This window comes from Nuphar pumila, chromosome 7 (genome assembly GCF_984573655.1).
Source record: "Nuphar pumila chromosome 7, dmNupPumi1.hap1.1, whole genome shotgun sequence".
In the NCBI taxonomy this organism is placed as follows: Eukaryota; Viridiplantae; Streptophyta; class Magnoliopsida; order Nymphaeales; family Nymphaeaceae; genus Nuphar; species Nuphar pumila.
Genome location: NC_143255.1, coordinates 33,944,837 through 33,972,777, shown reverse-complemented (window position 1 = coordinate 33,972,777; position 27,941 = coordinate 33,944,837). Strand labels below are relative to the sequence as shown.

The window sequence follows — 27,941 nt, the reverse complement described above, 5'->3', positions numbered from 1 at the left end:
TTTTGTAATTCAGTTATAAAGTAGGGACCAATTTGCAAGTAACCCTAAAATATATTTGTTAATGATGAGCTGAGCCAAACACTCGTTCATGTTTGGCTTGCCGAGCCTATTTCATGAGTTTGAATAAGCTCTTTCGAGCCAAACAAGAGCGGCTAATCTTGTTTTCTAGCTTTGAACTGGCTTATATTTCACATGAAACCCAAATATATTCACACTTTTAAGTGAGCCTCCAACGATTCTTGGACCTAAATTCAGTTGGATAGAGGCTGCAATGCCCTTCAGTCCATGGAGGGCTACTCACCTTTTGGTTGAGATCAAGCCCCATATCAGAGGGAACCTGATTCCTATACCAAATAATTTAGATTTATTTGTATAATATTGCCTACTAGAGTCTAGCTGGTCAAGTTATTGTTGGATAGAATCCTTTCAAACTGAAACAAAAATTGTGGAATAATGTTACTAGGATGTGAAATGGATACAGAAAGCGATGTGGGAAGCGGAAGTGGGGAAGCGAGTTTTAAAAAGTAACATGAAGCATGAAGCAGGATCCTAAGCGAGAAACAAGAAAAGAAACATGTTGGAAACAAGGCTGGGTGAGAAAAAAATAATCAATATTAACATGAAAAACACAAACAACAAGGAAGACAGGAGAAAGTGATAGGAAAGTGAGGGAGAAGCAACAAACAAACAATTAGAGAAACAAGTAAAAAGATCATTTTCTATAATATATAAAGCACACTTCTAAAAAATAAGAAGCAAGTTTTCCCACGCTTCCCCCACTTGGGAGAGTTGGGAGGAAGCATGGTGCTTCTCTGTTTGAAAGTACGCTTAGCCCCTAAGAAGGGGCTTTCGATAACTATAATTGGAACCACAAAGGACACTCCCTGACGAATTTAAAGTCAGTAAGTACAAAGTAAAAATATATCAGCTTACTTAACATGAAAAATTATGATGGGATATCATGGAACTTAATGAAGGCTGACTTTTATGCAAACCTAAGGAACTAGGATAATGTGTTTAGACTTATATGAATCCTTAGCACAAATAGTGACTTAGACATGACTCACTGATCTGACCTGATATGATGTAGATAAGATCTGAAAGGAAATAGATAAGGAGAAGGTGCCATTGTTAGTTTAAGCAAAAGAAAAAAAAAACTATGTTAAAAGTATATTGAACACCAAAAACATTTGTATTATCTTGATACTGATGAATTAGTGCTTACCATTTCAGTTTTAATAAATGAAGGTATATTCCTCTTGAGAAGGGAAAAAGGGGTAGATTTAGATATTTTTAATAAACCAATGATGCAAATAATTTCAGTCTTAGTGGACTAGAAGCACCATGAGAGTATGGTATTTTAAGTCTTAATATTTGTTCGAAAGCAATTAGTTGAACCGCCCTTTCATCCTAAGTTCGACTCTCACCGAGTGTGCATGGGCTTTTAATTGGTGGGTTCCATAAAGGCTTAGGTATCCGTGACTCCACCTGGGGTTTACCTTGGGCGGGGTGGGCCCAGGTTCTTATAAAATAAAAAGTTGAACCATCAACTGTGAATAATAAAAGAAAACAGAAGCAACCAACCTTTAATCTGACTTGATGATCTTAACTAGTGTAGGAATTATGTCATTAAGCCACAGGAATAAATTAATTAATTAAATGACTTTAATGGCAGAGTCAACCGCAAAAAGTGATTAAACAAATCTCTTGTGGAGAAAGAAGCTCATCACCACCACGAGTGAAAACAATCACATATGCTTGGTGTGGAGGCGTATCTCTGCATTGTTTATGCTTCGCTGGCTCTTCTCTCTTCTACAATGTTATCTCCAATCGATTAGTTTGTACGTTTTAGTGCTGAGTGAATATTCTGACTGTTCGACATGCATGTTTACTTGTGCTGTGCCAAGCCAAGTCAAAATGTCATGAGGAGACTCTAAAGAAATACAAAGATGTGAAAGAAAGGGGGGGAAATGATGGTTTTTAAAAAGCAAAAGAGTTCACTAAAAGCATAAAAAGAAAAAGTGGATGGGATATATTATTCTCTCTCTCTCGCGCGCACACACATACACTCACACGGTCTCTAATGCACGCTTGCAAGCACAGTGGACACACTCACCTAAGCAAATAGAGAAGAATCATAAATAACAAAGCCCCAAGAGCTGTTAGAGTAGTTGGGTGGAGAGGAGATTTGGCCGAGGTTCAAATCTCATGTGTATCCTCCCTCCACGCAAGCCTATGCCCAACATAAGCCTAGGAGCAGGAGTCCTAGCCTTGGAGTTTTATGCTGCCGACACAATGACCGTAGGTATATATGACATGCTGACACAGCGTGACCAGGTCTTCGTGCTAGCTAGGTGCAGTTTCTCTAAGTTATAAAAAAAAGTTAGATCGCTCCTTGTATATGCACAGATAGGAGCAGAGTTACAAACTGGCCAGTGTGAAAATCCCCAATAAGTGGGGTTGGGTCAGCATGGGTAGTGGCCACCCTGACCGGATTGTTGTGCCCTTCTCTCCTGCGCCCCCCCCCCCCAAACCCACCTACCCAGCCTCTCTCTCTCTCTCTCACGCACTTTTATATATATATATATATATATATATATATATTGGTAATGATAAGGTGCTCTCGGAATACCTACTCTCACCTAATAAAAGCTTTAGATTTTTCAATTTCTTGAACTTTTTTTTTTATTGATCAGACCCTATAGATATGATCTATAAACATTATTTAGTAGACCGCTCCTTGTATACGCACAGATAGGGGCGGAGTTACAAACTGGCCAATGTGAAAATCCCCACTAAGTGGGTTTGAGTCAGCATGGGTAGTGGCCACCCAAACCGGATTGTTGTAATCTTCTCTCCTGCTCCCCCTCACCCCCACAAACCCACCTACCCAGCCTCACTCACTCACTCACTCACGCAGACACACACACACACACACACACACACACACACACACACACATATATATATATATATATATATATATATATATATTGGTAATGATAAGGTGCTCTCAGTACCTACTGTCACCAAATAAAAGCTTTAGATTTTTAAATTTCTTGAACTTTTTTTGTTGATCAGACCCTATAGATATGGTCTATCAGCATTATTTAGTAGAAAACAAGTTTTGGATCATGTGATTATAGCATACATGTATGTTTTTTTAAGACTGGCTCACAATGTATCGAAATTTTATGACTTAAAAAATCTTATTTTTATGTCCAAATAACATGATTCAAAGCATGATTCCTATCAAATAAACTATGTTGAGTACATCCATAAGGTTTAATTGAGAAGATACAACCTACAACCATGATTTCTAGTATGTGGGAGTAGGTACTCCCGAAGCACCATAGCATTACTCTCTATACACACACACACACATGTATATATATATATATATATATATGTGTGTGTGTGTGTGTGTGTGTGTGTGTGTGTGTGTGTGTGTGCGTGCGTGCCCACACGGGCACAACTACCCTAACTTAGATTTCTCGCTCCTCCTCTATGCACAGTCATCCATGATAATATGCCCAGACAAAAAGCACAGGGGATAGATGTAATTGATGCAGATGTTCTAGGAAATTAAAATTTCTAACAAAGCTTGGCTATGCAATGTCAACTATAAATTGATTACAGAGGTTATTAACATGATTAGTTTCACAACTAATGGATTTCCTCACTAATAAACAAATTCCAAATTTGAGAGTATTAGTATGAAAATAGAAAATCTATGAATATACAGAATTTTGTATATTTCTCAAAATTAAGTAACTAAAAAATCCAAGAGATTATGGGTTTTAGCTGATAACAAATGCACCCAAATAAATGATAGGATCACAGCCACGCAATCTTGTCATCTTCCTTGGTGTATACCTGTCGCTGTTGAAAAATCAAGTAATTTTTATCACTTTGCCTGTAGATACTTGTCATTAATATAGCATAATTTTTTCATTCAATGACAAAAAATGCCATAATTTCTTCTCATTAAGATGCAATAATAAAATTTATAAAATAACTTCACTGACAATAAGAGGCTAAGTGTTGCACTCAAGATTTTCCAATCGAGACAAACACACATGTCACTTAATTGGCATTTATTAGATCATTGAAACCAGTTTTATCGTGATCTTGTATCAATTGTAAGATTCATGTGTGATAGGTACCTTAAGACAGAACCATGCAACAATTAGTGCACTTAGATTTCCCATCAAATTAGAGTGCATACATACACATGTGTTCAGCATCTTCTATTTGCTAAAAATCAACCCTTGGTTTGTATTTTTTTTCAATGAAAAAATATGATTTTATAATAATTTAAATTTAAAAAATTGTGAGCCATTGATTTTCAACCCTTAAAAAAACACATTATACTTACGTGTCAGAATTGGATGATTCAAAAGCCAACCTATACTAATTTGTTTGTGTAAATCACACTTGTATGATCAGAATTTTTATATATATATATATATATATATATATATATATATATATATATATATATATATATATATATATATATATATATATATATATAGGAGAATGAAAACCACCCCAATGGAAACCCTCCCCAACTTCCCCAATGAAAATTTTTAGTGTTTTTTTCAAAATTCTAACCACACAATTGTGTTCAGCATGATTGATTTACTGTAAATCAATACTTGGATAATGAATTTTGGATATAAAAAATAGTATTTGGAGCCTCAAAAATTTATGAAAATTGTACAACGTTGATTTTGAAACTTATAAAAACCTATCTATGCATTAGAATCAAATGCTCCAATAACTAATTCCTATAAAAACAATCATATAGATCACATTGTAGGGTCCAAATAAAAAAAAACACCAAAAATCCAAAAAAACGTCCATTGCTAAGGTTTGAGTGGATTTTTCATTGGGAAGGTTTTCATTTTCCTATATATATATATATATATATATTTGTGAAAATTAAGTGCATTTTCTTGCATGGTTGGTGGTGCACACCTACCCCTTACTCTATATAGGAGCTGAGGAACTTGAATAAATAAGATTAGACATGTGATACTCAAAGTGATTAAGCATTTCAATCTCCCTCTATTGTTTCATTAACCCAAGCTCTTAGAGGGCAGCTTGAAGCATGGTAGGGATATATATAAGACGTGGTACCACGACATTGCTGGTCTTGGGAACAAAGCGTATCTAATGCTGCAGACATGTATGCTGGCAGTTTCAACAATCGTACAAAGTTATTCAATTATTAAAGAGGCTCCATTAGTCTCAAGGGGTTTGGCTTAGTTGGATGGGGCTTAGGCCGTGGGTGGTCTAGGTTCAAAACCCATAAGCGTTACCCCCCCAAGCTGAAGCGTGGTGACTCTCTGGGAGGGAAGCAGATCAGGTCATGCTGAACATGAGAGTTTTTGCTCATGCCGACATCGTGGCCATCCGATTTGCATTCTAAAAAGCTCAAAAGTCAACAAAACTACGTGGCATTCATCCAAAATGCAAACAGACGGCCACGATGTCGGCATGAGCAAAAATGCGCATGTTCAGCATGACCTGATAACAACTGTAAGTATGACAGGCAGAGCCAGCACAATTAGGTCTCTGATCATGGGATGGTTTATCCTAATAAAAAAAAAAAAAAACCACATTCATTTATCATGCCAGAATTTATATGAGGTAAGTAATTGCCTTTCAATTATTCATTATTCCTCAATTATAGAACAAGCCTCAACATTCCATGTGCCTCTAGACTTTTAAAATTTTCAAAATGCTGCTTGAATTTGGATCTTAAACACGATTAACATAAGCAGTCTGTGTTTCAGGATCCAGTCACTGTAACTTTGGAGATGCATATATATACACCATAATACGTACTGTTGATTAGCTTCTTAATTTGTTCTTGATCAAGAAGTTGACGAATTTCTCAATCTCTATGGATCTAACCTAGCTTTATGCCCTTTATACTGATGCTAGCCATGATAAACTCATTGAAATGATTAAAACAACTTTTTAAATGATGGTATTTTTAGAATACTTAGTTATTGTTAAAGCTTAAAAAGCACTTTAACTTTTTAAAATAAAATTTAAAAAATATCTTTTCAGTACTATTTGACAATGTGTTTCAATTTTCTTCTCTCCAAAAAAAAAAGAAGACTCAAAACACCCATAAAAGTAACTAATTTTGGTCATTTCAATCAATTGAACGTTATTAAAATCAATATAAAAGAGAGAGTAGCTCCTAAAGAGTTTGTGTTAAAACATCTTAAATAGTTCAAAGCTAGAGTCACACGTTTTTTTCTCTTAATTCTGATTTGTATACGCATTCATCATTGCTTATTCACTAAAAATAATGCTTTTGATTTAATCAATTCAATAAAAAAGTTTATTCCTATTTCGCCAAGTTTTGGTGCAATACAAGTCGTTGCTTTTCATTTCGATTGCTCTAAATACACATCTAAACACAAAAAATGCTTAATTCACCCATCTATATATATATATATATATATATATATATATATATATATATATATACCCAGACCGCCTACTCCCACCTAACACAAGCTTCAAAATTTGAATATTGGTTGATCAGACCTTATAGATATGATCGAAAATCAAGTTTTGGATCATGACATTCATGTAGGTTTTTAACGATCTTAAAAATTCAATGGCTGACAATGTACCGAAATTTCATGACTTAAAAAAACCTATTTTGATATCCAAAAAACATGATTAGTATCCAAAAAATATGATTCGCATCAAATAAACTGCATTAAGTACATCTATAAGGTCAAGGTCAGATTGAAAAGATGCAACCTACGATTTCTTGCTGGTGATTATATATATATATATATATATATATATATATATATATATATATATATAGTGAGAGAGAGAGAGAGAGAGAGAGAGAGAGAGAGAGAGAGAGAGAGAGAGAGAGAGAGGTACAGAAGAGAAATTACTTGAGGCTGATGCCCTGTGCGTTGCATAAGCCAATCCATCGGACCATCAAGCACCGGAAATCGTCAACAAGGCGATTCTACCGCCATAAGCACCCTTTAGATAAAAGCAGAAGATCTCAACCTTCCGGATTTCAAGATCCACGGTCATCCTGCATCAGCTGATTCATCCAAAACACGTGAGGTTTGTGATTATGCGATGGCAATTCGACACACTTTCCAGAGATGACAAAAGATTCGAAGGGACCAAATCGTAGCCGTCATCCAAAGGTGCGCACGCGCGAGCAAGGGCGAGGATCCCTTGATGGAGAATGGAAGCACATGCGAGGCCCGCGCGCATGCTCGCCCCCTCGCACGTGCCCTGCTTCTCCATCACGGTACGCTCGCCCAACCATTCTGAAGAGAGAGAGGAAGAAGAGAAGAGTTTAGGGTGCAGGAGATCGAGGGCACACGTGCTCTGCTTTTATACACGAGCGCCTTGTTCGATGACGTGAGAATTCTTACGTGTCACAAGGCCAACAGCCACACGAGGGCTGCTTTCGGCTCTTTTGGTTCTCCACCGTCCGCTTCTCCTCTTTCCCCATCGACATCGACGGTGGCTGGAAGATGTTGACGACTTAGTTAGTTCTATGGTTGGCTGAGTATTTTACTCTAATCGGGGTAATTCATTTTAACATAAAATGACGAGAATGCCCTTAAGGTTTTGGGGTTGTTTGGATCCATTGGGATTGACGGGGAATTGTTTTCCACTATGGACTGCCTTTTTGGATGTTTGTTATTTGGTTTGGTGGAGTTGAAGGATTGGTACTAGTACTCAACTCATAAATCTGAGAATTGGGATTCCCAATTCCCTACTACAAAGGTGTCTTATATATATATATATATATATATATATATATAGAGAGAGAGAGAGAGAGAGAGAGTTTTTGTCCCTCGTCCTTTCATTTAAAATTGGTACGTTGGACACATGTTTTGGCAAATCTAGCCATATGGATTTGATTTTCATGGTAAAAAGAATATGCATAGACTTTTTTTTAAAAATTTATAACTCAAAGAAACTGTACTTGGCACAAAGACCTGATCGAACTGGCTTTGCCTACCATACCGAGGCTAGAAACCCTACGCATTGGCTTGCGCATAGGGGCGATGCCCCATGAGAATCAAACCATGACTGCCCATCTAGCAGCCAAGGCCTCACCCTACTATGCCTAAGTTTTTTGATGTGTAGGAAAGATTTTATAACATATGAAATTTTAAAAATTTTAAAGATAAGAGAAAACTTTCACATTAGCTGCAAGATAGCAGGTTAAGAAACTCATGAGTGAAGTCTAATGCATCATGATGGATATGTTGGGAGCTCTTTCCTGACTAGATCATCCCACACCCGATACTGGTGAAAGGTTTTTAACTAAGGTTAAGTCACAAATTATTTGAAATTACCTTTCTGAGTTGCGGTCCTGATCCAAGTTAAGTCTGTATAGTACTCACATGGATAAGAGATGAAAACCTTAATTGTTTGTGTATTTATTTAAGCATGACATGCATCACGTAAAAAGAAAAGTAAAAAAAAGCAATGCCAAATCACTCATGCATGAAAAGGTTGTTTATTCTATATCAGTAAGTGCATACAATATTTACCTGCTCATGCATAAGATTATAATTGTTTATGAATGATATTCTTGTCATGCACTGTGATATTATGCATATCTGAATTTGATACTTGCCTGATTAACTGTATGAATTTATTAGAATATATTCGTGTATACTGGTTTTGATTTACCTGTGTTGAATAACATCTCTTACTGGGGACTTGGTGAGTTTGACCCCATTATATCATACATGTACTGAGTAGAGATGCCTTGCAATGGCGGGACGTTGCGGTGGGGCCAAAGCCAAGTATGTCCTTTCCTGCAGAGTTTTGGATTTGAACCTTTATTTATTATTTGAACATTTATGGCTCTGATGTTATTTTCAAACTATGAGACAAAATTAAATTAATTATGTGATTGTTAAATTCAATTTAATTGGTTAAATATTTTGATAGATCTGTAACCCACTCATTCTCTTTATCTAATTTGGTTCGTAAATGATTTTCGTTGTTAATTTTAAAAGTACTAAACCAAAAATCTTGTGATTTATGCTTAGATTTGTCAAAAAAACATATCTAGCATAGATTTGTTGATGTGGAGGACAAGGGTTGGACCATCCCCCTTCACACACACACACACACACACATATATATATATATATGGGTAATGCTTTAATAATGACACCATCATGTAGAAATGCTTCTCGATCTCCCATGTACAGGTTCTTTTGATTCAATCTGACCTCATGCATAGAATTAACATGTTAAAAATAATGAGAGCCGACTTTTGAATCATGTTCTTTCGATAAAAAAACACAATTTTATGACATGAGAAAGTATTACACATTGTAGGCTATTGATTTTTGAAGTATTATAAAAACTAGACTATTCAAATGTCGATCCCCACTGAACAAAACATATATATTACATATGTAAGATTGGCTTCATGAAAAGTGACCAATTTTTTTTTTAAAATGAATAAAAAAGGCATTTGTATGTAATGCACAATAACAACTATATATAAGGAAGAACTGTCCAACTAAAATTTAGGTCCAAAATCTACAATCAATGAGAATCAATAGTGTTCCTCCTCTAACGATCGAGTTTTATATCGACCAGACTTTACATATTGGTCTTTTTATCATCCATCTAGTAAACGACTATTTTGGATTATGATTTTTTGATGTTTAGATACATTTTTTAAAGCACTAAAAATTAACAACTCACAATACTTTGTATTGTAAAGTTTTAAATGCATTGTGAGTTGTCTTTTTTTAAAAGAAAGTTAAATTCATGTACAAAGCATTAAGAAATATAAAAAAGACTCACGAAAAACAAAAATATAGATAGATCGCATTCTTGGTTTGCCCAAGTAGTGCTTTTGTTAGGACATTTAATTCTAAGCCTTTTCTTGAATTCCCATTTGATGTGCGCCAAGAGTGCCTCTTCTGGAATAGCTTCTTTCCTAAATTTTAGTCTATTCCTTTTTAACCAAATGCCTCACTATGCAAGAAGAATTCAACAACGTCACATGAACATCCACTTACTGCCTTTGGCAGGCATTTCTTTGATCATAATCAAGTCCCTTAGTGTTAAATTGCTTTGCCAAAATAGTGTAAAGTTCACCCAGGAAATTTGGATGATTTTGTTGATATACAAATACTGCAAATGTGTGTGGTCGATTCCTCTGCTTGCCCACAAAAAGAACATTTGCTTGCCAAGTAGACACCTCGGTTCTTCATAGTTAAATCGGTTTTGACTCCATCATTAAGTACTAACCATCCAAATGAACAACCCCTTGTAGGTAGACCCTATCCCCACAAGGCATTGACAGGACAAGGTGTGACGAACGAAGTAAGAGTTTGGTAGCAAAAAGATATGGAAAACTTATTAGAACTCAAGAACTTCCAAATGAGGAAGTTCTGTCCATCCACTAGCCTTATTTGGGAGAGCGATTGCATAAGCGAGAACCATTGTTGCAGTACTTGTGCATCAGGGTGTCTTCTCAAAATTGTCCTATGTGTTGCCCTTGCATATATCGCTAACCAATTGGTTGATATCTTAGGCCACCTGAAATAACAATGGGTATTCCTCCCTCAGTGGTAGATCCTTACACCAAGCATCTCTCATGTGTCCATTCTTCACTTGAACTTTGTTTTCATCCAAGAAAATGTTAAGAACTTTTTGAAGGCCTTTCCAAAACCCGAATCCCCTCTTCCATTTGTTGTTTTTATACCATCTTTATGACCATCCATCCATGCATATCATATTTGTTTTTTCAAAACATTTGCAACCAATGAGCTTTTCATGGTGAATATCTACCACCATTTTACAAGCAAAGCATCATTAAATCTTCTAAAATCCATAATGCCAAGACCACCTGCTTGTAATAGTAACACCACATGTTTTCAAATTTTCATAACTTGTCCCTTGGTCTAGTTTGGATCAGACCATATGAAGTTCTAAATCAATTGTATTAGCCTCTTAATCACCTTCTTAGGTATGCAGAATAGCTGCATGCAATGATGAAATGGCAAATCTTATCAATGTGATACGACCCGTGAATGAGATTGAATTTTGTCTTCCGAGATTGGATCTTAAAGATGATGTTGTTCTCTATGTTCAACTAGTGCTTCACCCGAGTATTGCTCAAGTCTAACAGGATGCCTAGGTACATAGTGCATTGGTAGTTCTCCCTTCTGGCACTAGAAGATAACTGATGTAATATGTTGCAGCTCTTCACCACTATCATTGAATACTAACACCTAGCACTTGGAACCATTTATTTTTTGAACTCAAAATTGTTGAACAACAACATAAAATCAATCACAAAGATCTTAAGTTCTGGACTGATGCTTCCTAAAAAAATAAAGTCATTTGCAAATAATAAATGTGAAAAGTTTGAGGCACCTGATAAGTTGATTTCCTTGTAGATCCCTTGTATTACAACCTCCTGTAACATTACACTAAGACCTTCCATGACAACCCTAAAGAGTAGGGGTGCTAGCGGGTCTCCTTGGTGCAACCCACATAATGGCTTAAAGAAATGACCCTTTTTTCATTAATGGATATCGCAATGGAAGCCGAGTTCATAATCCTCAGCATCTATTGGATTCACTTTTGTCCAACTCCAATCCTTTTCAAACATTGAGTCAGGGAAGGCCAACTTATCAAGTCAAAAGCCTTCTCCAAATCATTTTTTAATAGAAAAGTTTTTTTCTTAAATATGTATATGGAGTGTATAGCTCCATAAGCTAATAAACAACAATTATGCAATCTTCTTCTTAGGATGAACATACATTGTGTTGGAGCCATAACCCAATTGATCACACTCTTAATCCTTGTGGACAACCCCTTCATGATTAATTTAAGAGGCATCCCAATGAGGAAAATGGGTCTAAATCGACTAATATCATCATCACCTTATTCTTTTGGAATTAATATAAGAGTCGATTGACCCCATCTTTTGGGAAGCTTACCATTTTGATAGAATTCGACCATGACTTCCATGATGTCCCGCTTGCAGTGTTCTCATGTTGCTTGAAAAAATTCTATCAAAAAAAATTTCGGCCCCAGTGCTTTGCACCCATGCAAATCCCATACCAACTTTCTTATCACCTTAATAGAAATTTTTTTTTCAAGCATTTTGGTTGTCATTTCATCAAGCTGAACTCCATATCTTGCATATCAAAAAAATCATCATGTATGGGAGAAGTTGTTTTAGAAGTAAGCCGTGGTTTTGGAAGCAATGTCATCCCCTTCCCAACTTTGTCTACCAATGATCAAGTGAGACAATAGGTTTATTCTTCTGCGAGATGAGGCAGAAATATGAAAATACCTTGTGTTTGCATCCCCATGCTTTAATCAATGAACTTTTGCTCGTTCCTTATATCTGATTTCCTCACGTAGGCATTATTCTTTAATTTTGTTTACTACTTCTGCTTGTTTGATTTGCATTTCTTTTAGTTGGATTTCATTAATCTCTTGTAATGGTTCACTCTGTATGTCTCGAAGCTCTTGATCCCATTGGTTTAACAAATAAAATTTGCACTTTCTTTCTCCTTCGACCAAGGAATTGTCTCCCTACATATCATATCTAATTTCATTGAGAAGTTCCATACTGCCCATTTCGTATTTTGTGTTTCTAACTACCAATTTATTCATGTCCTCATCTTGCAACCACCATAACTCAAATTTGATCGAACTGTTTGTGTGCTTCTAACCCTTCCCCCATTGTATGAAAATTGCGGTATGATTGCATATGATTATTGGGTCCATCCATGCTTTAGCACCATAATGATTTTCTAAGAACTTTCAGACAAAAAAATCTGTCCAATTTTGGGAGGCATGAGTTCATACATTTGTTGGATCATGTGTAGAGGCATCCCTCAAGACGGAGATCCACAAGTTCCCATGTGTTGACAGATTGAGAATTGTCTCAAGCTTCTAGTATATGATTGCTCTCTATTCGTATCCTCTATTGTCAAGATCACATTTAAGTCACCACCAACACACCAAGACATGTTTTATTTCTTCAACAAATTTGTTTAGTTCCTCCCAAAAATCAAGTTTAAGGGACCCCATGGTTAGCCCATAATCCGTGGTTGCACATATGCAATTATGTTTAACAATATTCAAAATATTGGTTGTGATGAAGAATATGCGTTTGTATTTACTTTCTACAAGTAAGCTATCTTTCCAAAGTACAAGCACACCACCTGCCCGCCTATTCGAAGGCAAGAAATCAAATCCAGAGTCCCTGCAAACACTATCGACAAAATGTCTATCCACTACCGATAATTTCAACTTCAAGATTTCAACACATCCAATTTGTTTTGTTGAATGTAGAACCATTGAAAAGCTTACTTTTCTGGGCTGCATAGTTCTTGTAAATTCAACATGGTTATTGATATGTTATGAGTGGGCTGAGTTTGAAACAAGGCTCGGGTTAGGTTGGTTAAGTCAAAACATGGTTTAGGTTAAAAAACAAGTTTTGAATTTTTTGACAAAATTTAAGAAAACATAATTTCTTTTAATTGGATAAATAAAAATGACTCAAATTTGGAGGGTAGCTAGGGGACACATGGAGAAAGACACTACAACAAACCGTAGGGTCAAACTCCACTCGGTTGAGGATTTGAGTCCATGATCAGACCATAAGAAATCTGCCTACGTCTAGTTTTTTGTTTTGACAGATTTCGCTAAACAGAATGGTTCTCCTAATTGGTTAAGAGTTTGGGCTGATTTTTTGGATGATAGGCTGAAGACATATGGATTGAGTTAAGGTTCAAATTTGAAAACCAAACTCATTTTGGTTAAGGAGATATGACCTAAGGAAGTCAGGCTAAATTATGCAAATCTCAGTATGTAAAATAGATTGGGTTAACTATATCCGGTTTGGGTCAAGAAAGTACAAAAGTGGGTTTGAGCCTAGGTGAGGGTGGGTTAGACTTACTGAAGACTAGGAAAGATATCTTAGAGTAATGGGCAAAGTTTGGTCTTCATGGCTTGAAACAATGGCATGAGCACGAACTGCTTGTGTGGGCCTTAGTAACACCTTGGTCCACTAAGTGGGCTTGACCACAAGGATCGAGCACACCCAAAATTTGAGCCAAGAGAGAGACTTGGCTAGAAAAAAAAGTGGCCTAGGGGGTTAAGGTGATAACGACGTAGGGGCCAAGAGAGAGAGAATGGATGAAAGCCTAGGGACTTAAGTAGAGAGGAGGACGATTTTTATAAAAAGAATTATTCTATTTCATTTCATATTGTATATTCTTTCCACGACAATGGAACCCTTTACGTATAGGCTCAAGGGGGCTCATAATTGTTAAATACAAATAACAAGAAATATTAAAACAATATTAAAACTGACTTAGAATTTCTAGGAGCCTTATGAAACCCAAAGAGGTTCTTTGGAGTCTCAACTCTATTCTTATATAAAACCTTTTTAGGGTTATGATAACACCTAGAGTCTTTTGAAACACCTTTACACACCCATCTAGGCCACATTCAAGATAACTGGGTGCCTTTTAAGGTGAACCTATAAATTTATATTAATACCAAGAATGTCCCAACATGGATCGGGCTTGGGCAGTTGGACCTTGGCTTGAAGAATCCAATCCACTTGGTCCACTTCATAAAATGGATCTTGTTTTGAGTGGGTGAACCTTGGTTTGGTGGATACAATTTATTGCGATGCCTTGGTGGGTACAAGCCCATCATTATTGATCTGCTTCTCCTTGCTTCGCTCTAACCAATGCCGAACTAGATCCGGTTCTTTTAGATATGTAGCATTTGGTCTTCAATTTGAGCTTGCAATACTTGGATCTATGTTGAGATCTTGGGACAATGGATATAGATAGAGGTCTTTCATAATTGGGTCTGCATTGTTTGGATCAGAAGCTAAGTTCATAAAAATTGGGACCATATCATTCCCTCTTCCTTAAAAAATTTCTAGTACACTAGGCAAAAAATCTTCTAAGATGAATCCTCTTGCCATCATGACTCTAGAGGTGGCCATGAGAGTCTCTAATCTTTCTTCCTCAAATCATTGGGATAGAGCGTCAGCTACATGGTTCTTGTGTCCCTTCTAGTAGTGCAGGTTGAAGTCGTACCCCATCATCTTGGTGACCCATTTTTGCTGGAGAGGGGTCAATATATGTTGTTTCATGAGGTATTTAAGACTCATGTGGTTGGTGCGGTCCACAAAGTATCTCCCAAGTAAGTATGACCATTTTTCGAGAGGGAGCATGATTTTGAGTATCTTCTTTTCATAAATTGATAGCACTTTGGCACGGTTTGAAAGGTTCTTATTGTTAAAAGCCAGAAGATGACCTTCCTACATTAACACTGCTTGGGTTCCGCTATCACATGCATTGATCTTGATGATGAACTCTTTGAAAAAAATTCAAAAGAGCTAGCATCGGAGCATCACACATAGTTTGTTTGAGCCTTTCGAAAGCAAACTCAAACTTCTTCGACCATGCAAGGGCATTACCTTCCGACCTTACTTCAATGAGGGCAACCTTGTTTCCAATTTATACTTTGCATCCTTGACCCTCTATGATGGGTTCAAGGAATCTTCTCAAGGCTTCAAAGGGTGCAGGCTTAGGCCAAGAGGTCATGACCTTGGTTTTCTTGGGTTCCACACCTATGCCTTGTTCTTCCATATCACGACCATGGTAGGACATTAGAGGATATCCTAATTTGCAAAGGGTCCATCAGGCCATGAATTCATGTTTCTCGAAGGGTGGGATGATCATCCTTGTTAGTTTCAACGTCTCGACCCACACACTAACTTCCTTCCTTGCGAAGCTCGACAGTAAAAGCTCTCTTGTGCAAACGAAAGAGTAGGCAATTCCAATTCCCACATCACGATCATCACAAGGGCCTTCATCCACCATGAGTACGAGCTTTAGTCCATCATATTTTGGGTATGGCAAAGCTTGTCTCGAACTTCTTTACTAAAATTTTTCTGGCATGCGCCTTTCGAGTTGGGTTTGGGTCAAACCTCATGCATGATACACGGGTCATTGCAATTAGGAAGTAAAGATTCTCTTTGGGGTTGCTTTTTAAATGTGACCCTAGTGGGTGTCCTGAGGCGTTGCTCATGCCATCGGTCTCACTGTTTACCCTAGCCATTGGGGCGATCTAAGGTATACCCTAACCTCATATTGAGCGAACTCTTTAGGCTTATACAACACCTTACATCATTTAATTCAACAAGGGAGTTCATTTTTAAGAGAGAGGGAGAAAGATGAGGGATTTCTTTCACTTGCAGAAATGGAATATCGCCTTGTTGCGCTTGTGCCTTTTTCAAAATCTTTTGAGATCTGCATCGATCTTAGGAACCACATCAATATCAGGAACCACATTGTCCTCAATAATGATGACAAGGTTACTCTCGTTAGGTTGGTCATCGTGATGCGACAATGAAGCTGATTCACATGTCGAGGGATTAACATGCTCTTCGAGAATATTACCACCCCTGATAGGGGTTTGACACAACTATCGAAAGGTTTGCTTCTCCTCCAGGCTGCACTCCATCGACTCATTGAAAGCAATTGAGGATGTATTGATGGATGCTTTCAAAACCATCTACGCAATGCCGAATTACATTGTGCTTGGTGTTGCTTCTTTTGTTGGCAAATCGGTTGACGATTTGAGAGGTCATTGCCGAGTTTAATTTAAAAGTTTAAACCAGGTTTTCTTTGATACCAATTTGTTATGTTCTAAGTGATCCCAAAGTGAAACTAGGCTTGGGTTAGGCCAGTTAATTCAAAATAGGGTCTAGGTCAAAAAATAGGTTCTAGAATTTCTGATAAACTTTAGAAAAAACATGATTTTACCTAATTGGATAAACAAAAATAACTCAAATTTGGAGGGTAGCTAAGGGACACATGGAAAAGCCACTACAATAAACCGCAGAGTCAAACTCCACTTAGTTGGGGATTTATGAGTCTGTTATCAGACCACAGAAAATCTACCTGGGCCTGGGTTTTTATTTTGATAGGTTTTGGTAAACAGAATGGTTCTCCTAATTGGTTAGAAGTTTAAAGATGATTTAGGGATGGTAGGTTGGTGTCATATGGATTGAGTTAGGGTTCAAATTTGAGAACGAAACTCGTTATGGTTAAAGATATATGACCTAAGGAAGTCATACTAAATTTTGCAAATCTCAGCATACTAAATAAATTGGGTGAACTATATTTAGTTTGGGTCAAGAAGGTTTAGAAGTAGGTTTGAGACTAGGTGAGGGTAGGTTCAACTTACCATGGTCTAGGAGAAATGTCTTAGAGTACTGGGTAATGTTTGGTCTTCATGGTTGGGGCCTAGGATGACTTGAAATATCGGCATGAGCATGAACTACTAAGTGAGCTTGACCACAAGAATCGAGCACACCCAAAAGTTAAGCCATGCGATAAACTTGGCTAGAAGAAAGAGAGGCCTACTGCGTCAAGGTGATGAGCGCCTAAAGGCTAAGAGAGAGAAAATGAATAGATGAAAGCCTAGGGGCTCAAGTAGAGAGCGGGGCAATTTTTCCAAAAGAAATTCTTCTATTTCATTTCATATTGCATATCCTTTTCAACACAAGAAAGCCTATATATATAAGCTCAAGGGGGCTCATAATTGTCAAATACAAATAGCAAAAAATATTAAAACAATATTAAAACTAACTTGAAATTTCTAAGAGCCTTGTGAAACCCAAAGAAGCTCATTAGAGTCTCAACTCTATTCTTACATAAAATTTTCTTAAGGTTAGGATAATACCTATCTAACTTGAAATTCTTAAGAGCCTTGTGAAACCCAAAGAAGCTCCTTGGAGTCTTAACTCTATTCTTAGATAAATTTTTCTTAAAGTTAGGATAACACCTAGGTTTTTTTTTTTTGCATACTTTTGCACACCCACCAAGGCACATTCAAGATGGTTAGGCGCCTTACAAGGTGGACCTATGAATTTTCATTAATACTAAGAATGCCAACCACTTGGTCCACTTCATGAAATGAATCTTGTTTTGAGTGAGTGGACCTTGGTTTGGTGGATACAATCCATTAGAGTGCCTTGGTAGATATGGGTCAGTCATTGTTGATCCGCTCTTCTCGTTGCTTTGCTCTAATCAACGTCGAACTGAATTTGATCCTTTTGGATATGTAGCATTCAATGAATCATCTTTTAATGATTGGGGAATTGGACTTTGATCTGAGCTTGCAACACTTGGATTCATGTTGATATTTTGGAACAACATAAGATTTTGGAACAACATATACGGATCAGAGTCTTCGACAATTAGGTCTACATCATTTGGATTAGAAGCTAGGTCCGTAAAAATTTGAGACCGTATCAGTTATCTTCGTTGCAAAAATAAACAAGTAAAAGACTGTACCTGCTGGTGCTCTGAGCACCTACCGCATAGCCCAATCTAAATCAGCTCCTTCCAGTTCACGTGTGTCTTTCCTTAGTGCAATCATGTCCTCCTTCACCTAAAGTCTGGCCAATGATCTCAACTTTAATTTGAGGGAGTTCAAGGAGAACGTCAGCGTTATGTTGTTGTCCTCTTCTTCTTCAATGCTTGTGATTGCAGCCTCATTGTTGTGCACGATCTGAATGGGTCCAAAATCAACCCATAAATCTGAGATCCAATGTTGGATCCAATATTGCCACTTTGTTGGCGAATCTGGGTTGAGCTCGAGGGTCTGGTATTGGACCTGATTCTGCCTTGCAGTAGGTGGACTTGGTAGTGCCTAATCCAGACTCCTCCCTGAATTATTGACTGTGAACCCAGTAGAGTCAGGTCCAAGTTGTGGACCCGGTAGAACTAGAACCACAACCCAGTCCCTTGATCCTGATGTTGCAACACCCATAATTGGTGAGGTCCATCCTTGGACAACTGAGTTGTATGACTGGGCCCCACGTAATGAGTTGCAGCTTAAAAAGTGGTACAAATTCATTGGAGATCAAAAAGATTGGTAAGTTTCCAGAATAAGACGATGTAGCTTTTCCATTTGGGTTGAACATGGACCGTTAAAACAAGTGTAATGGGGCCATAGTAATCTTCTTTGGGAGGAAGTTCAAGCAATATTTTCTAGGGCTGCCGTCTGTTGTGGTAGGCCCCACCACCCGTTAATGATGCTTATCATGGAGGTCTTCAGTAACTTGGGGATGGCAGTGGATCGGGGGGAAACGGGGCCCCACCCCACCCCGCCTCATCTTGTTTATATTAGGAATGGAGGACATGAAACGGGAGAATGGATTGGGGATGGAGGTTAAAGTCAAAACCCTTGCGGGGATGGAGGTTGGGATAAACTTACCTCCTGCCCAGCCTCGTTTTCAATCCTCATTAAGAAAATTACTATTATACTTTTATACATATTATAAAATCTTATATATATATATATATAACCCTATCATAAAATCCTTTCTCGAATCTCTCATCTTTTCTTCATCACCTTCTTCTAATAAGCCACGCAAGCTCTCATTTCTCTCTTCTCTTTTCTCTAAGGGCAGAAGGCAGCAGTGAAACGAAGCCCCACCTCACCCTGTTTGAACTGGAGAACGACATGAAACTAAGAATGAACCAGGAAGGAGGTTAAAATCAAAACCCATCCAGAATAAAGGGCAAAATTTTGAAAGAGGGCTGGGGTGGGAGACCTTGTCCCCCATCCCTACCTCGGGTTCCTCGGGTTAGGGTGGTGACCGGTGCCAGAGTTTGGCACTTGTTTGTGCCAAGTTTCAAAATCTTTCATGTGCGCCACAATAACCTAGTCCAAGCCCATTGGGAATTTCAAAGGTTTGAGTTGATATTATTGTTAGTTAATTTTTGTAGTAGAGTTAATTGCCTAAATCAAACATCACACTCAATGTTTCTTTAGCTATTTATCTCAATTGATTTAGAAATGTTGAAAAAAGCAGTGTTGTGAGAGGGGTACACCTCAGTACTTGAAGCGTACATCTCACAGGCGAGGCGTACGCTCAAGGTACTGAGGCGCACACTCAGTATCTGAAGCGTTCTGGAATTGCTTTGAATACATAATTATCTAAAATAATTTCAAATATAACACTGTTTGGATTGTCCTCACCATGGTTTCAGCTAAATGTTTGATGCAAGTTTCAATAGCATTAATAGCTCCTGATTAAACCACTAAAAATCTTGCATTAGTATCACTAACTTAAATTTACATATACCTGTATATAAGTAAGAGATGTGCGCAAAAGTGCATTGCTGAATAGTTTCATGATAGTTCTATTGCATGTTTGCATTTGATACGTCCAAGAAAAAAATATTTATATGCATCACTAAGATTTTTTTTTTGTTTAGGCCGTTTTTTATGGAAACAAATTCAAGGTTATAATTTAAAAAATTGGGAGCTATTTATTTTTCAAGTCCTTCAAAAACCTTATATTTACTAAATCAACCATCAAACAAACTCATATGTATATAACAAACTCATATATGTATATTTATATTAAAAAACCATTTACCAGTGCTATTTTATTAATATTATATATTTTATTATTTTGATCATGAAGCTTATGCTTCAACGCTTCGCTTCGCCTCATCGCATTTAACAACCTTGAAAAAAAGTGATATTGGCATGAGACAAATTGTGATACATTTTTAGAACTAGTCATATGGAATCAATCTGCATATAAACAACAATAACGTACCATTAAACCTTTGTACTTTTAATAGAAATAAACCATTCATTTTTTCCTACCAAAGCTTAGGATATTTTCGGAAACCCAGTGAACTCAAGTCATTGATGTATTTGGTACACTTGTTCTTCCATTTATTGTAAATTTACTACTTAACTAACATGTTTTGGTCAAAAGACAGCAAGTATTCAAATTAATTACAAGGCCAAAACTACCAAGTCCTTATCCCAAATTCATTGTGTTATTCGAGGGACATACCAGTCAAATTCTACAAAAAATCAGTAACTAGCTCAGGGTTACCAGAAACGCTATAGGACGGAAAAGGTATTTTCCAGGAAACCGTCTCTAAAATGGTAAACACGGTGTTTCTTAAACGTGTGGTAAACACCAAAAAAATTATGAGAAACACATTTCCTATATTTGGAAAGCACGTATGTTTCCCAAACATTTTTCTTTTGTGGGATACTTGTTTCTCATGTTTGTAAGTTTTTTCTACTTGCTACACGTTTTCCAATTCCTTTCCACGTTCACTTTCCATTTCATTTCTCATTTCCCTTCCAAAGATGTTTTCCATTTCTCTTTCGATTTCTAGCACTCTAAGTGTAGTAAATTGGATCAATATATTTGGATAAAAATGAATGTGAATTGGACCTGAATCCACTTATGAAAGCTCCAAATAAAGTTCCAAATTAGGATTTAACCTTATCAAGGAAACTAAGCCATATGATTAGACTTCAGATCACTTGGTTAGGATGTTCTAGTGTAACCATCCATTCATCCATGAGCGTCACCTCCCTTCCCAAGTCGAAGCCGTGGTGACTCCCCGGGAGCAAGGGGTAAGCCCTCGGAGTTTTACGCTGATAGGACAGTGACCGTAAGTACGGCAGGCAGAGCCAGTATGACTAGGTCTATGATCCTGGGGTGGTTAACATTCATTCATCATGTTGGGTCTATTCAAACCAAGCTCTGTTCAGCAACAAGCCAGCTAACACGGTCACTGTGGGTATATAAGTTTTTGATGTCTAAACTCCAAACTAACTCCAGAATGGACCGGCCAAACTGGGGGTATATAAGTTGCCAAAGTTACTATAAGTTCAGAGAAGGAAGTTTAGGAATAATTTATGAACATAATTAAACTAAAGTGCACAGTAATCAGTTAGCCAAAATTAGGTGGAAGGAGGTTCAACACCACAAACAAGAATTTCAAATGTATTTCTAAATTTTCTTGTTTAATAGTGGAGGGGACGTGGGTTATTATATTAGTGGAGAAGCATGTTTAGTACTTAATTATTAGGAGATAATTGCTTTTGAGTTCCAAATGACCTTTTTCTTCTCTAGTGGGGGACACTAAGAATCATCTTCCATCATAATCTCAGTTTAGTTTTGTTTATTTTGGGATAATTGGTCTTAATATGCTTATGAATTAATTTAATTGCAATTTGGATCTGACTTTTGGGATTGCCAATGGGTTGGATTGACCCTCAAGCCAAACCTAATAGACTAGGCTTTGAACTTGCCTAATATGTCTCATGGGGTTGCCCTTCATGTCAGTTATAACCACAAGGCAGTTGAGGCATGAACACTGATCAGATTGGCCTAGATCCAGATCTGAACCGAGTCCGACACATTTTAGCATGTTGACCAAAGAAGTTAGGTTTGTCCCAACAGGCCATCTCTAAATCAGGTACGTTCACATCTGACCCGCCTACACTGGATCTGAAAATTGGACCTTGACACAGTATCTGACAAGGGTCCATGGAATCCAGACCACAATCTTGTCCCGCATGGATCTGACCCCGATCCATTTACAGTAGTATGGATTTCTTTATGTGTTTGAGAATTGCTATCATGTTCCTTAGACTGTCTTTTGAGCTGTTTTTTCTTATTAAAGGATACAATAGGTTTTAAAAAATTTGTGGACACACATGAAGGACACAGATAGGTTGGATCTCTATTAAGGTCAGATTGGGTCCAGCTGGATAATCTTAGATCCTATTGAATCACAATTCATCACATGATGGATCCAAATTGTATTGGCAGAGGGGATGGATCCGGGTGGTATTAGCATCCAATTCAGTTTTTAAAGGTGATGTATGAATGTGTGTGAGCCTATGTACCATAGATGAGCACAAGACTCGTGCAATCTTCACACAGGGAAATGGGGGATAATAGAAAATATGATGTGGGCAAAGTTTCTATAAGCAGATTGCAATAGGGTTGATGATTGATCAAAGGAAGGCTGATCCCTACAATGTGGCAGAGCTTTTCTAGGTGTGGATGATAATTGGTCGGTTGTGGTTAGGGGTGTCAATGAATCAGATTTTATCTGATATTCGGCCCAATTTGATTTCGTTTAGTTGTATTTGGTAGGCCAAAACCATAACCATATCTGATGTCTGCCAAAAAAAAAAGGAAGGGGGGACGGGGGAGAATCTGGTATGAGTTTTTTTTTCCATCCTAATCTGAATCCCAATTTGAATCTATTTAGCCAACATCTGATTAGTTGAATATGGTATTGGTCGCATTGATCCGAATCCAAACCGTTTATATCCCTGGTGGTGGTTGAAGATGTGCGGGTTGGTCCGGAAAGAAAATTAAAAAAAAGTAGAGATGACAAAAGATTATGATCCAACTACTTGAATGGAGTCTGGACCGGGTGCAATCACATGGCACAAAATTTGTGCATTAAGCACATGATTTCCCTCCATGAGGCCTTGGGCCCCACAACTGATAGGCCTGTGTGGTAAGGTCCTTAATGCACAAATATTTGTGCAATCATATTGCACCTGATCCTTTCACGCTTGAATGAGTGGCCATAGCCTCTCTCACCATAGATGCCCCCTCAAATGATTGGCTGCAACTCCTCCCAACAATATATATATATATATATATATATATATATATATATATATATATATATATATATATATATATATATATATATATATATATATATATATATATATAGATTGATTGGTAGCTGCTCACAAGTTTGGTGCAAAATGAAATTTCTAAATAGTTTTTTCAGCCTTTTTCATTTTACTTTTAAATTCTGACCGTACACATGTCATCTATGTACTTGGTTTTATAGGGATCAGCTCTTGAAATGTTCGATTCCGACACATGGGTGGGTTTTTATAAGGTTAAAAAATCAATGGTCCAAAATCTTTGTAAATTTTTGAAGGTCTAAGTATCATTTCTTTTATAAAAAACACATGACCCAGGTGTAGATTCTATATATTTATAGAGAGAAATTGGTAGCTGCTCACAGGTTAAGTGTGAAATGATATGTGCTAGATGCCTTTTTCTGCCCTTTCAGTGTTTTTTTTTTACTTCTGACTCCATAATTGTGTCGGGCATAGTCGATTTTACAAGGAATCTACTCTTGAATCATATGTTTTTGATAAAAAAAAATGATATATGGAGCCTCTCAAATTTACAAAGATTTTGGACAACCTTATAAAAACCCACCCATGTGTTGGAATTGAAAGAACTGATCCCTATAAAATCAAGTACATCGACCACATTTGTACGGTCAGAATTTAAACATAAAATGAAAAAGGCCGGAAAAACCCATTTAGCACGTTCATTTTTCACCTAACTAGCAGCTACCAATCACTATATATATATATATATATATATTTTTTTTTTTTTTTTTTGTGACAGGGGAAACCACCGGTTTGCCTAAAAGAATCCATTTCTACTGTTCCGGTAGGTCTGGCCGTGCCTTCAAATAATAAGGCCATGGGTGCACATCCTGGGTTCAAAACCAAAATGCTTGGGAAGACCACACTGATGATTGCGTCTGCCCCTAACCAGGGAGGGCGGATCAGTTGAAATCACATTGCACATTTTGAGTGTGACCGTCCTCCATCTCCAGAGATCAGCATATTAGCTGTGGCACCCAAACTGAAGATGGAGCACAGATCAGTTTGCAGTGAAAATAATAAAGCGTGTAATGTGATTGCACCAGATCGTAACCAGCTAAGTGGGCCTGTGGTGGACATGTGTATTGATACGTTGGTTATGGAACTATGACTAAGAAGTCTTTTTCTTCGTTTTGTTGAGGCTAACTAAAGTTCTCCACAATCATATGGTGGTCATAGCTAGGTTCATTCTCATGAGTGTCAAACCCTACATTAATGAAAGCAAACTCTTGTTCAGACTAATCGAGGCGACTCCCTAAGAGCAAGGGGTGCACCACGGGTTTACACTGTCCGAAAATCAACCATAAGTACAGTAGACTGAGCCAGTGCAACTAAATCTCTGGTCTCGAGTCAACTTCACTCCACCTTCTTAACCATTTGTTACCTGTACTCACTACATTAATTACATACTGCTGCTTGAATTTTAGGTCATGCTTACTAAAAAGTGATCTACATCTGTTATTTCTGATGACGCCAGTGAACTCCAATTTGCTAATTAGCCCATAGAACTTTTAATGCTGCATTAAATTTTCACTACATTATTTGTGATCACCAATTAGTGACCATGTGTTTGGTTACTGACCACCTTCATTACCAAGTGGAAATTGTGAAGATTGACCTTGCATTAATGCTGACTTGCTAATGGAAAAAAGTAAAGATGGCAAGTAGTACATTCAACGATTTGATAGTAAATCAAACTTTACCTCTCCTAGTAACCTCACTGATTCCCTTTCCAAGTTATCTGCCATAAAATTTTGAGCACTTTAATCCAAAGAATAAAGTTTTCATTTATTTCCTTCTTTTTTCTTTTGGTTAAAATCCACTAGGTTAGTTTTTTTTTTGTTAAAGGCAAGCTGGGGTTAGACAGACTCCCACCAGTTATTATTATTCAACGTACAACTGGGTTTTGAACCTGAAACGTCCCACCACAAGGAGAGCCCCCCCCCCCCCCCCAAAAAAAATGGTTATCCACTAGGTTAGTTAACCAATGCTCCCACCCAAACAATGTTGTCAACCAGATTCCAGCAACTCATCATGGCCACCATGGGGCATCACAAGTTCGAAATGGACAGGAGGCATCTTTTACTGCAAGGTAAGCCGGGAGTACTCTCCAGTAGGCAGGAGGAATCTCAAGGGTTTTACCAACCATAAGCCAGCAATGTGCGGTCAGTGATTTGGGAAGGGGTCCCTTAGATTATCCAAAGAAAAAAATAAAACAAAATCTCATCGTCATCAGAATGATCACCATAAGTCATCTTCATCGTCAAGATTTGTCCAAATATTTTAAATATGTATCAGCTTTTGTAGTCCTATATTTCTACTACCTACTTTATTTATATAATGCCAATGTCTACTTCCATGGAAGTTATCAAGATGCGTTTTTCACTATTTCTGATGGAATCTTTAATAAACAATAAATACAGTGCCGCTAAACAAAAAGTGCTTGCTTTAATGGACATCTAATTGAAATTGTATTTGGGGGCAATTGAAGACTCCAACCTTACATGACATTGTCTGACTAATAGTTTCATCTCAGTATCAAAATTCAATTCTAAAATATGCCATCATTTCTGTCCTGTAACCTTTCTATTGTATATTGAGATCAAATTTTTTTTGAAAGGCAACCTGGGGTTAGGCAGACCCCACCGGTTATTATTCAACGTACCACGGGGTTTCGAACCTGCAACGTCCAACAACAGGGAGACGTGCACTGACAGCTTCTACCAACCACACCGATCGCCCGATGGTATCAATTGAAGATTTTAACTCACCACAGTACTTGACCAGATTTTTTTATCATTAAACAAGGTAGAATGATCTATTCTCTTTGCAAAGTTGTCTAGTTTCATTTAAGAATTGACATGATTCTGTGCCAGACTCCAGGTGTGTAGTGAAAACGGAGAGAGAGAAAAGAGAGACTGAAGGGTGTGTGCAGTAACACAGTAAATCGCTGACAAAATTGAATCTTAATCACAACCTCTAGTCTTTTGGATTTTCTTCAGTATTTTTGATGTTGTGATTTCTGTAATCACTTGTCTCTGTGTGCATGAACCGGCTCTCTAGCCTCACACTTATATTCCACTAAAGGGTGTCGGACTGGTTGTGCTCAAAGGAGAAATGCCCCTTTAATCTCAAAAGACACATCTTGCAATGTGTCAATGCAACCGTATTTTGTAGTGACTTATTATTGTTTGATTTATGTTAGTTAATAATTATACTTTGGTAATTGTTACATGACACATAACCGGTCATTGAGAGGGACACAACCGTTGGGGTGACCCTCTCAACGGCCATCTTATGACCACATAATCCTACATCTCCCACTTGGTCATGAGGGGCTACTAGTGTTTCAAGATTAGGACTTAGCATCAAAACACACAAGCTATATATTAATCAGACAACCAATTGTGAACTTATATACTCATCAATTAGACATACCTGGGTCCCATTTGACTCACATATCCAGTGAAAACTTCTTCAATAACTTAGTGAGAGGTTCTGAAATCATATTACCTAAAATAACATAACTAACTGCCAACAATTTCTAGATATTGTTGGATAAATTCAGAAAAGCTAACATATCTTCACTATATTTTCTTTATTTTAAATAATGTCAATGTGTGATGAATGATGATTCATGCATATTCAAACTCACAATGGTCTACATGAATGACACGTGCACTCACTTTTAAGAAGTTGATAAACTCGATTGAATTCATATTTGTGGTCATAGTCAGAATACGAACAATATCCATATTTATCTTCTTTTAAGCCACAAACAACTTACACTCTTAGGCTATCTTGAAAAACCATTGCATATTTTCAAAGTTTTCCAAGTATTTCTCCCTTTTAGAACCAAATGAGATATAATTCAATGCATATTCGTGGTCATAGTCAGAGATAAGTGTTTAATCTATTTTATGTAAGTTCTATAAGGCATAAAAACTCCTTTTATCAATAATTTCTCAAAAATCCTCAGAAAATAATTTCTCAAATTGCATTCATACATCATCTAGGTTTAGACTGCAACATGAAAAGATTTCACAGGGCCACACGCCCATTCTTTTTTATCAATTCAAAATCCTATCTCAGAAAAATCAATTTTCTTAAAGTTATTTGAATTTTCTCAGAAATTGATTTTCTTAAAACATCAAAATTTCTCAGAAATTGATTTTCCTTTTCTTCAAAAATGTTTTTCAAATGCCATTCACGATTTTTGAGTATTCTCTTTTCCAAGTATTTCAAATATTTGAAGCATACACTATGTTTTCAATCTGTATTTTCCAAAGTTCATAGCACATGCCTGATTCTTTGTGCATTTAGGATATAAAACA

The 27,941-nt window shown here is 37.1% G+C and overlaps 1 long non-coding RNA gene across 1 annotated transcript; it reads right to left on the bottom strand.

Annotated features, from left to right (window-relative positions):
* Positions 1–3,734: 3,734 nt before the first annotated feature.
* Positions 3,735–7,273, bottom strand: LOC149831845 (uncharacterized). The gene is made up of 2 exons (XR_016433061.1): positions 6,942–7,273; positions 3,735–3,882 (listed from the first exon to the last, which is right to left on the bottom strand). It is a non-coding gene; the product is annotated as an uncharacterized LOC149831845 (long non-coding RNA).
* Positions 7,274–27,941: the final 20,668 nt, after the last annotated feature.